We start from the raw sequence: 12,464 nt of genomic DNA, 5'->3' as shown, positions 1-12,464 counted from the left end.
TCAGAATCAGACTCCAGGCTCTGAGCTGTCAGCACAGAGCCCGACGCGGGGCTGGAACTCACGAACTGTAGATCATGACCTGAGCCGAAGTTGGACGCTTAACCAACTGAGCCACCCAGGCGCCCCTACAATATTTATTTACTTTGGTATCAGAACACTAGCAACAATGTAAACATGCTATTTATGAACGCTGCCTTAAACTTATACTGTATTTGGGGTGCCTGGCTGGCTCAGTTGGTAGAGCATGTGACTCTTGATTGCAGGCTTGCGAGTTTGAGCCCCATGTTGGGTGTAGAGATTACTTAAAAATAAACACTTTTTTATTTAATGCTTATTTATTTTTGAGAGGGAGAGAGGGGTGGAAGGAGAGGCAGAGAGAGGGGGGAAACAGAGAATCTGAAGAGGACGCTGCGTTGACAGCAGAGAGCCCAATGCTGGACTCGAACTCATGACCATGAGATCATGACCTGAGCTGAAGTTGGATACTTAACCGGCTGAGCCACCCAGGTGCCCCTTAAAAATAAAATCTTAAAAAAAATTTTATACCGTATTTATAGTACTTATCAATAATCATATAAGAAAGTCCCTAACGATAAGCTTTCATTAGGAAATATTTTCTTAGTCTTCGGAGTTTGTTTATTCATTATTGGATAATATGGCAGCTATTGTTGTATTGTTTTATTTTTATGTATTTATTTATTTTTTATTAATATGAAATTTATTGTCAAGTTGGTTTCCATACAACACCCAGTGCTCATCCTAACAGATGCCCTCCTCAGTACCCATCACCCACTGGCAGCTATTGTTTTAAAGAAAAAACATTTTTTTCATTAAGGTATATATGTTTTGCATTTTGACACTGAGTTATAAAAAACAATTAAAATTAAGGATTTATATATTATGGGGATTTCCAACCTTACTAATAGAAAATTTTAGTGAAAATTTCCATGTTTGCTGTAAATTCAAACATAAACTTTTGAATTCTTGCAGAAAAGGTAGAAAAACCCTGCTTTTATATTCTAAGATGTTGTAGTGATTTATTATTTATTTGTTTGCTTATTTATCTATTTATTTATTAAGTTAGTTAAATGGTAGACAGTATAAAGTTACAACCCAAAGGGAGGGGTTTTTTTCACTGAGGGGGGGAAATCTAATCAAATTTAGAAGGAAACATTGACTACTCTTTATGTAATGAATCTTTTAAAAAAATATTTACTTATTTATTTATTTTTGAGACAGAGAGAGAGAGAGAGAGAGAGTGCAAGCTGAGGAGGAATAGAGAGAGAGGGAGACACAGAATCCAAAGCAGGCTCCAGGCTCTGAGCTGTCAGCACAGAGCCTGACGCGGGGCTCGAACTCACAAACTGCGAGATCATGACCTGAGCCAAAGTCAGACACTGAACCGATTGAGCCACCCAGGTGCCCTCATGTAGTTAATCTTGAAAGTAAATGTTGTTCTTGAACACATGAAGTGATGTTCACCCTCCCTCCTAATTAGAAAAATGTAAAAATACAATGAGATACCATTTTTTCAAACCTACCATACTGTCAAAAATAAAAATGTGATCATACATTGCTTTGTCTAGAGTGAGGAAAGAAGCACATTTCTGGTGGAAATGTCATTCAGTACAATCTCCATGGAGAGTAATGGGAAATATCTATTGAAAATTATAGTTGTACATATCCTTTAACCCAACGGTTCCACCTCTAGAAAGTCTTTTTTTTGCAGATGTATATCGACACACAAAGAAATGGCACATGCACAAGGTTATAGACTGCTATGTTGTTTATAATTGTACAAGGTCAGAAACAACCTCAATGTCCATTAATAGAAGATTATTTGAAGAATGCTACGTCCTTGCAATTGAACGCAGCCACTAACACCGCTGAGAATTAATTCTTAAGACACATGCAGAATAGCATATAGAATGAACTACTCTTTGTGCCAGAAAAAAAGAGAAAGAAATGTATCCATACATTCACAAAATATATCTGAAAAGCTACCCAAGAACTGCTAACCGTGGTTGCCTCCGGGGAGAGGAACTATAAGTCCTGAGGCCAGGGTGAGAGAGAGACTTTTCTATAGTCTTTTTGTAACATTTGAATTTTGTATCATATACATGTATTACCCATTCAAAAATAAACAAAATAAGGGTCTTACTGACTCAGTCGGAGAAGCATGTGACTCTTGATCTCAGGGTCATGAGTTTGAGCTCCATATCAGGTGCAGAGATTACTTAAGTTAATAAAACTTAAAAAAAACAAAGTTAGGGTGCCTGGGTGGCGTCGGACTTTTGATTTCGGCTCAGGTCATGATTTCACAGTTCATGACTGCAGAGACTGCCTGGGATTCTCTCTCTCCCTCTCTCTCTGCCCCTCCCTCGCTTGTGCATACACTCCTCTCTCTGAAAAGAAATAAATAAACATTAAAAAAATAAACAAGGGGCACCTGGGTGGCTCAGTCGGTTAAGCGTTGGACTTCAGCTCAGGTCGTGATCTCATGGCTTGTGAGTTCAAGGCCCGTGTCGGGCTCTGTGCTGACAGCTCAGAGCCTGGAGCCTGGTCCAGATTCTGTATCTCCCTCTCTTTCTGCCCCTCCCCCACTCACACTCTGTCTCTCTCTCTCCCTCAAGAATAAACATTAAACAAAATAAACAAAATAATTTGAAAAGAAATATTGTGAATAGTACAACAACCCGTTTATTCTTAAAAAATTTTTTTAATGTTTATTTATTTTTGAGAGAGAGAGAGACAGAGCATGAGCGGAGGAGGGGCAGAGAGAGGAAGACACAGAATCCGAAGCAGGCTCCAGGCTCTGAGATGTCGGCAGAGAGCCCGACGCGGGGCTCGAACTCACTAGCTGTGAGATCACGACCTGAGCTGAAGTCGGACGCTCAACCGACTGAGCCACCCAGGTGCCCCACAACTCTTTTATTCTTAGTTTGAGGGTTTATTTACATTTAATACACAATTATTTTCAATATCAAAAAGGTAGCATTAAGCCAATTTCAAAATTTTGTAGACTGCTCACACTTTCTGTGTGGGTTAAAACTGTGGATTATAATTCATATTTAAATTATGAAAATACACCCCAATATTTAAAAATATGCTCTATGTAAGTAAAGAGCAGGTGTTATCATTCTTTTCTCCTTCACCCTTAAAGTATGAGGTTCTTGAACCCAGAGACCCTGTACCCGTTCACCCTGAAGGTTAAATTGGGAAAAACTACTTCTTTAAAAAACAATTCTAATTATAAAATTAATATGTGTTATACATATTTCAAATCTGGTAGTTGTTTTCAAATTGACGTTGGGCTACTGCCAATTTATATCTCCACTAACATGGGCGCCTGGGTGGCTTGGTCGGTTAAGCATCCGACTTCGGCTCAGGTCAGGATCTTACAGTTCATGAGTTCAAGCCCCGCGTCGGGCTCTGTGCTGACAGCTCAGAGCCTGGAGCCTGCTTCAGATTCTGTGTCTCCCTCTCTCTCTCTCTCTGCCCCTCCCATGTTCATGCTCTGTCTCTCTCTGTCTCAAAAATAAATAAACGTTAAAAAAAATTAAAAAAAAATATCTCCACTAACAGTGTATGAGAGTGTACATTACAGATCACATCTCAAGTAGAATATTTGAAGTATTTTACTTCACTGGCTCAGAGACATAGTCATAAATAGATTTGGCTAAATAATTTGGATGGAAAATAAGAACAATGCACCGCTATATAGGTAGAATTCCTAAAGGAAGCCTAAGGTCTCTGAAGTACTCTGAAATGAGCCATTTGGCAAAGGTTGAGAGTGACATTTAAATAGCTTCAGTGTATGAAAAAAACGGAGTGGCTCATTCTAGAATGATGCTTTATCTCAACAGAAAAAAATTTTATTTTATTTTAGAGAGAGAGAGAGAGAATGGGCAAGGGAGGGGCAGAGAGAGACAGAGAGAGAGAGAGAGAGAGAGAGAGAGAGAGAGAGAATCTTAAGCAGTCCTCATGCTAAGAGCTGAGTCTGCCTTGGACCTCTATCTCATAATCCTTGGGATCATGACCTGAGCGGAATTCAAGTGTTGGACGCTTAACTGACTGAGCCACCCAGGCGCCCTACCCATAGAAATTAAAAGATTTCCAAAACAGTAAGTTACTTTTCAATAGTACAAAGAATATTTCTTTTATTTTTAAGAAAAATATCTACTTACTTTTGAGACAGAGCCAGCATTCTGCATATTTTTTGCATTCCAATGTATTATAAGGCATCTTAGCCTTGCTGGCATATCTATTGCTGACAAAGTCTTGTGGTTTAGGAGACTAGGCATGCGAACTTACCACTAACACGGTGATACGGTCAGAGCACACAAGTGTTCCAGTGACAAAACTCCCTGCACATACTCATAAGAAACCAGTGTATGGAATAGGAGCGACTCAGTTACACATTTTCCTGGTTATCACCATATAGTAGCAAATTAAAAAATACAGGTGAGTTGCTCCTCCTTGTCTTAACTTCAGGTTTTTTGGAACAAGATATTTTTAGAATTACTCTTCTAAATTCAAAGGTATCTGGAAGAAAATATCCTTTTGCAAGCCAAAGATTCAAACTGGAGATTCACAAAAGCCTCAAGACATCAAAAACTGCCTTATTACATCAGGATTGTCACCAAAGCTGTCAAAATTGTGAAGAAAAGGGCAGTCACGAGAGCCAAGAAAATACAGGTTTTTAAAATTACAGAAAAAAGAGACAGAGATTGAGAGAATGAGGACCCTGCAAAAGAGGAAATGAAAAAGCCGAAGAAATAGAAAATAGTAAAGCAAATACAATTTGTGTAGTCAACGAAGGTTGGCAGCAGCTTTAGGTTGATGACTTCATGGACTTTATTTATTTATTTATTGGTTAATATTTTGGAAGAGGTTTTTGTTTTTGTTTTTGTTTTAAAGTTTTTATTTAAATTCCAGTCAGTTAGGGGCGCCTGGGTGGCTCAGTCGGTTAAGTGTCTGACTTCAGCTCAGGTCATGATCTCACCTCCGTGAGTTCGAGCCCTGCGTCAGGCTCTGTGCTGACAGTGCAGAGCCTGGAGCCTGTTTCAGATTCTGTGTCTCCCTCTCTTTCTCTGACCCTCCCGCATTCATGCTCTGTCTCTCTCTGTCTGAAAAATAAATAAACGTTAAAAAAAAACTTAAAAAAAATAAATAAATTCATCAGTTAACATACAGTATGATATTAGTTTCAGGGGTACAATATAGTGATTCAACCCTTCCATACGATACCTGGTACTCAATACAACTGCACTCCTTAGTCTCCCTCACTTATGTCACCTACCCCCCCCCCCCCCCCCCTCCCTTCTGGTACCTTCAGTTTGTTCTCTCCAGTTAAGGGTACGTTTTAGGAGGGCACCTGTTGGGACGAGCACTGGGTGTTGTATGGAAACCAATTTGACAGTAAATTTCATATTTAAAAAAAACCAAGAGTTTGTTTCTTGGTTTGTCTCTTTCTTCTTGTCTCTTTGCTTGTCTGTTTTGTTTCTTAAATTTCACATATGAGTGAGATCATATCGTATTTGTCTTTCTCTGACTTATTTTGCTTAGCATAATACTGTCTAGCTGCACCCACATTGTTGTAAATGGCAAGATTGCATTCTTTTATATGGTTGAGTAATATTCCATTGTATATATAAACCACAGCTTCTTTATCCAGTCATCAGTCGATGGACACTTGGGCTGTTTCCATAGTTTGGCTATTGTAGATATGCTGCTATGAACATTGGGGTGCATGTATCCCTTTGAATTAGTATTTTTGTGTCCTTTGGATAAATACCTTGTAGTGCAATGGCTGGATCATAGGGTATTTCATTTTTTAAAAAACTTTTTGAGGAAACTCCTTACTGTTTTCCAGCGAATAGGAAATTTTTCCAAAAAAGACATACACATGGCCAACAGACACATGAAAGATGTCAGCATCAGTCATCATTAAGGAAATACAAATCAAAACTACAATGAGATATCACCTCACGCCTGTCAGAATGGCTAAAATCAACAATATAAGAAACAACAGGTGTTGGCAAGAATGTGGAGAAAGGGGAACCCTCCTGCACTGTTGGTGGGAATGCAAACTGGGGCAGCCACTCTGGGAAACAGTACGGAAGTCGCTCAAAATGCTAAAAAGAGAACTACCCTATGATTCATCGACTTTAACAAGGATGTGGTCTTTCATTATGGCCTGTAACAAAAAAGTAATAATGACATTCAGTACTTAAAGACTTTTTTTCCCTTCGCAATTGTGATTCTAATAATATTTAAAAGATTTTATTAGGGGTCCTGGGTGGCTCAGTCGGTTGAGCGTCCGACTTCAGCTCAGGTCACAATCTCGCGGTCCGTGAGTTCGAGCCCTGCGTCGGGCTCTGGGCTGATGGCTCGGAGCCTGGAGCCTGCTTCCGATTCTGTGTCTCCCTCTCTCTCTGCGCCTCCCCCGTTGATGCTCTGTCTCTCTCTGTCTCAAAAATAAATAAACGTTAAAAAAAAAGATTTTATTAATGTTTATTTTTGAGGGGGGGGGGCAGAGGGAAGGAGACAGAGAATCCGAAACAGACTCCACACTGTCAGTGCAAAGCCTGACACGGGGCTCGAGCCCACAAACTGTGAGATCATGACCTGGGCCAGAGTCAGACGTGCCATCTGACTAAGCCACCCAGGCCCCCTGATTCTAACAACATTTATATAGAATCAAAGAAAACATAAAATGTGTAAAAGAGATGTTTCTCAAAAAGATGTTTAAAAATATTTTAAATAGTCATACGCTTAGGAGTTTAGTCTAAGGCAGAAAAAGGTCATAGATACTGTTGTGTTTATAAATTATTTGCAACAGTAATTGAATCCAGACTTGACGTACACTGGGTGGGTGTTCAGAGTTAACGAATACATTGAAAGCCCTCAAAAGGTGTGATCATTCTATGCAACGTACGACAACTAGAAATAATAGGAAAATATATGCATAATGAAAGCCTTAACAAATAAACCAGACACCAAACCCTGCTCCGTGGCTGCGGATTCTATGCTAGATGGTGTCCAACGCTCATCAGTTGGCCATTATTGTTCTCTCCTGCTGTGATCGAAAACTCTATGTAGAGCTTTAAACATTTTGACGAACTCGAAAACAGCCCGTGGCTTTATTCAACAGTGGAAAGTAACTTTTGGACAATAGTAACCTGTGGTTGAAAACACTCATGCAGTCTCGTCCAGCAACATGGCTGCCGGGAAAGGTGAGGAAAAGGGCTCTTAGCACTCTTTAAAGATATTAATAAGTGTGCAGGATGCACACCATGTGCAGCTCATTCGTTTCATCTGGTAAGAGAAAAACCTGCCTCCACGGTTGTTAACCACGTTGGCATTTACGACTTATTTTCCTCTCAGGTTCCTCTCATAAACGGAGTATTTTACCTACATATATCAACTTGACTTAAAAAAAAGTCTAAGTATAATATAATGAGTTAACCATTATAAAGCCGTTTGAGCCTGGCAACATGGGCTAAAGACATTTTATGTACTCTAAAACAATATTTTGCTTTTTTAAAAAAGTGTTTATTTATTTATTTTGCGCGCGCGAGAGAGTGTGAGTGGAGGAGGGGTAGAGAGAGGGAGAGAGAGAAATCCCAAGCGGGCTCCTTGCTGTCAGTGCAGATCATGAACTAAGCCGAAATCAAGAGTAGGGTGCTTAACCGACTGAGTCACCCAGGTGCCCCTAAAACATATTTTTCAAAGACCTGGAAGTAAAATCTCAACACGAGAAAAGCAAAAATCTTACATAAAAAGTTGATAGAAATAAAATAATTTCAACTATATAATTCAGTAGGATACTTTGAAATGTTTCCGTGAGACATTTAAGAAATTGTCATCATCGGGGCGCCTGGGTGGCTCAGTCGGGGTTAAGCGTCCGACTTCAGCTCAGGTCACGATCTCACGGTCCGTGAGTTTGAGCCCCACGTCGGCTCTGGGCTGATGGCTCAGAGCCTGGAGCCTGTTTCCGATTCTGTGTCTCCCTCTCTCTCTGCCCCTCCCCCGTTCATGCTCTGTCTCTCTCTGTCTCAAAAATAAATAAACATTAAAAATAATTTAAAAAAAAAAGAAATTGTCATCACCATATTTGATTTACATGAAGGGGACCATCTTTCGTCATCTTTAAATCTATTCAAAAAGAACTGAGAAAATTTTGTATAAAAAATTAATGGAAGATAAAGACAAAAGGAGAAAAAGGTATGAAACTAATCGATAGAAATTATTCTAACAAATAACAAAAAAAGATTTCAAATCATCACCAAAAGCAGGAATTCACTAGAAGGAGGAGATTGATTTCAAATGGAAGTACTGAATAGGCTCTAGGATTGTCTGATAATTCATTTAATGAGAGGAGGGAACCATAAGAACACATTGAAAAAGGATTTAAAGTTCTTGGTCATTTGACATAAAATGATTACTCTGAAAAAAGTAACATAAACTCATAATATGCCATTGAAACAAGGACATCAATAGTAATAGTAACAACTGTCAGTGATTAAAACGATATTTCAAATTAGTGTACAAGGAAACTTGAAAGTCCCAGACATCGTATAACACATATTAAGAAAACCAACAACCTGATAGCACTTTCTCCACGTTTGACAACCGTTCTAAAAATTTACATGATATTAACACAAAGCTGAAATATTCCCATGAACTGTCAACAATGCAAAAAAAAAGTTTAAAAAAAAAGTTTGATAATTTTGAAAGATAGAAAGTGCATATGCAAGTGAGGAAGGGGCAGAGAGAAAGAGGGAGAGAATCCCAAGTAGGCTCCTTGCTGTCAGCGAAAACCCTGATGCGGGGCTTGATCTCACGAACTATGAGATCATGACCTGAGCCGAAAACAAGAGTCAGACGCTTAACGGACTGCCACCCAGGCGCCCCGCAAAAAACTTGTTAATCAACCAGAAGCCTGAATTATATTTGTATTTTTTAATAGAAAATGATATTACAAAATGATTGTCACATGGAGAGGCAATTAAAAAGTATGCAGGAGAACTTCTGATGTGGCCAAGGGAGAGAAAGCCTGTGTTTCTGACGATTACAACTAAAATCTTTCTAGACAACATAAACAATGCAACTATCTGAGGACTTTGAAAAGTAAAGGAAAACAGATTGGGGAAGGAAGTAAAAACCGGGGGAAGTGAGCTGTAGGGGGGTTATTTTCTCATTTTCCCCCCCTCTTTTTGCTCATGTTCTCAAGCCGAGGGTGAGCCCTTGGCAGAGCTGGGGCATCCATACTGCAGACAGCTAAACTCAGAGAAATCCTTCCTGTCCAAAAGACCAGGAAAGGGGATCCCCGTGGGCCAGAGAAAATGGGTGTAATACTTTTTTCTTTCACATCCTCGGTTTTTTGGGGTTTGTGACTTACCGAGAGCTGGCCTATGATGGAGCTAAAGCAGTAGGTTTTTTTGTTCAGAGTCTTTTTGTTCAGAGGAGTTGAGAAAAGGGACCTGAGGGTAAGAGAAGGTAGAAAGAACTCCTTTTAAAAAGTCTTTGTGGGGCGCCTGGGTGGCGCAGTCGGTTAAGCGTCCGACTTCAGCCAGGTCACGATCTCGCGGTCCGTGAGTTCGAGCCCCGCGTCAGGCTCTGGGCTGATGGCTCGGAGCCTGGAGCCTGTTTCCGATTCTGTGTCTCCCTCTCTCTCTGCCCCTCCCCTGTTCATGCTCTGTCTCTTTCTGTCCCAAAAATAAATAAAAAAAATTAAAAAAAAAAAAAGTCTTTGTGTGTTGGGGGGGCAGGGGGAGGTGCCTGGGTGGCTCAATCGGTTAAGTGTCCGACTCTTGGTTTCTGTTCAGGTCACTGTCTCATAGTTCCGTGAATTCAAGCCCCACATGGGGCTCTGCACGGATGGTGCAGAGCCTGATTGGGATTCTCTCTCTCTGTCTCTATCTCTCTCTCTCTCTCTGCCTCCCTTCCCCCCCCCGTTCAATAAACAAACAAACACACTTAAAAAAAATCTTTCTTTTTGTCCTCTCTGCTTCGCCCCAATGGGCACCTCCAATTGTAAGAACTGCAGCAGCATGGGCATGTAGGAATCCAAGAGGAATGTCATCTTTCTCGACAGAAGATCAGTAGAAGGGACCCCTGTGGGCTGGAGAGTGTGGGGGAAAGTCTTGGAAGTGAGAGACTTGGAGAAGATGATCCCCCAAATCTGTGATAAACCAGCATAAAGCCAACCTCACTAGTGTGCTGGTGAGCTGCTTTTACGATATTTCCGACAGTAATTATGTGGGTTTTTCCCTCACGTCAACCAACTGTCCCTCTCTGTGGACATCCACCGGGTGTTCTACAATTCAGTTCAATTCAATTCTCACACTACCTACCCGGAGTTAGTGTCAGGCTCCACAGATATAAGGGCTCAGTCCGACAAGGCTGCCATCGCTTCAGATGTCAGTCACCAGTGTTGGGTCTCCAGGTTACCCACTCTTCCGTCTGACTTAGCTACACATCAGGGGTTTCCACAACCCATTTCCCTCAGGTTCAGTAATTTGCTCAAACAGCTCACAGAACTAAGGAAAACAGCTTACTTACTGTTACTAGTTTATTCTAAAGGATACAACTCAGGAACAGCCAAAGAGGAGAGATGCATAGGGCAAATTATGGGGGAAATGGGATGGCACAGAGCTGCCATTTTTAAGTGTACGGTTCAGTGACATTAAGTGTTTTAATGATGTCACACAACCTTCATCACTGTCCATTTGCAAAACTTAAAAGAAATAATTCTAGATAGAAACTCTATAGCATTAAACACTAACTCCTCCTTCCCCCTCCTACCAGCCCATGGTTACCAGTGTTCTACATTCTGTCTCCATGAATTTACCTGTGCTAGGTACATCATATAAATGGAATCATCCATTGTTTCTTCTTTTTTGTCTGCCTTATCTCACCGAGCATGGTTTCAAGGTTGACCTACGCCATAGCACGTATCAGAATTCAATTCCTTTTTAAGGCTGAATAATACTCCATCCCACGTATGCGCCACATGTTTCTTAATCCATTCAACTGTTGATTAGCACTTGGGTTGTTTCCACTTTTTGGCTACTGAGAAGAGTGCTGCCATGGACATGAGATACAAGTATCTCTCTGAGTCTCTGCCTTCATTCTAATGGGTATATGTCTAGGAGGAGGGATAATGTGTTTGTAACCTGGAGTGATAATAGCCATCCTACTAGGTGTGAGGTGGTAACCCATTGTGTTTTCATTTGCATTTCCTTAATGACTAGTGGTTGTTGAGCATCTTTTCATGCTTTCTTGGACATTTGTATACCTTTTTTGGAGAAATAACTATTTATGGGCTTAGACCCTTCTTTGAGTTACGGTTTTTGTCTTTTTGTTCTTGAGTTTAGAAGTTCTTTACGTTTTCTGTATATTAGACCCTTAAAAGATGCATGAGGTACAAATACTTTCTCCCATTCTATGAGTTGTTTTTTCACTTCTGTGATATTGTACTCTGACATACAAAAGTTTTATCTTTGGACCGTAGGTTTTCTTCTGAGAATTTCATAGTTTTAATCCTTAAGTTCTTGGATCCATTCTGAGTTAATTTTTGAATTGTGGTGAAAAGTGAGGATCTAAAGAAGGCAATTCTTTAACCTGATAGAGATTTACAAAATACTTACACCTAATATTATACTAAAACTGAAAGAATGTTTTTCCCTAAGGTTGAGAACAAGACAAGGATATTCGATTTTACTATTCCTATTCAATATTGTACCGGAGGTTCTATATAGTGCAAGAAGTCAAGAGAAACAAAAGAAAAAAGATACATATCAGAAAGGAAGAAATAAAACTTTCTCTGTTTAGACTATATAATTTTCTACATGGAAAATCCCAAGGATTTTTAAAAATCTCCTAGCGCTAATAAATCATTTTAGAAAAGTCACAGGACAAAAGGTCAATATAAAAATAAGTTTTATTTCTGCATATTACCAACTAATATTTGGAAATTAAATTTTAAAACACAGTATCATTTATCATAGTACCCAAAACATGAAATAAGTCTCACAAAAATATGCAGGATCCGTATTCTAAAAATTATAAAATAATGATGAAAGAAATCAAAGATCTAACTAAATGGAACTAAATACTGTGCCCATCAATTGGAAGATTCAATATTGTCAATATGTCAATTTTCCACACACTGATCTAAGCATTCAATGTAATCCTAATAAAAATCCCATAAGACTTTTTTTTAAAGAAATTGATGGGCTTATTTAAAATTTCATATAGAACTAGGATAGCTGAAACAATTTTAATTTTTTAATTTTAATTTTTTAAAAGCTTATTTTGAGATAGAGAAAGAGCATGCATGAGCAGGGAGGGGCAGAGAGAGAAAGGAATAGAGAACCCCAAGCAGGCTCCGAACTGTCAGGGCAGAACCCGACCCGATCCCATGAACTGTGAGATCATGACCTGAGTGGAAATCA

Source organism: Herpailurus yagouaroundi, unplaced genomic scaffold (assembly GCF_014898765.1).
Source record: "Herpailurus yagouaroundi ecotype Mexico unplaced genomic scaffold, PumYag 140, whole genome shotgun sequence".
NCBI classification, from domain to species: domain Eukaryota; kingdom Metazoa; phylum Chordata; class Mammalia; order Carnivora; family Felidae; genus Herpailurus; species Herpailurus yagouaroundi.
The sequence above is the reverse complement of the archived record's forward strand: the minus strand, read 5'-3'. Positions refer to the sequence as shown.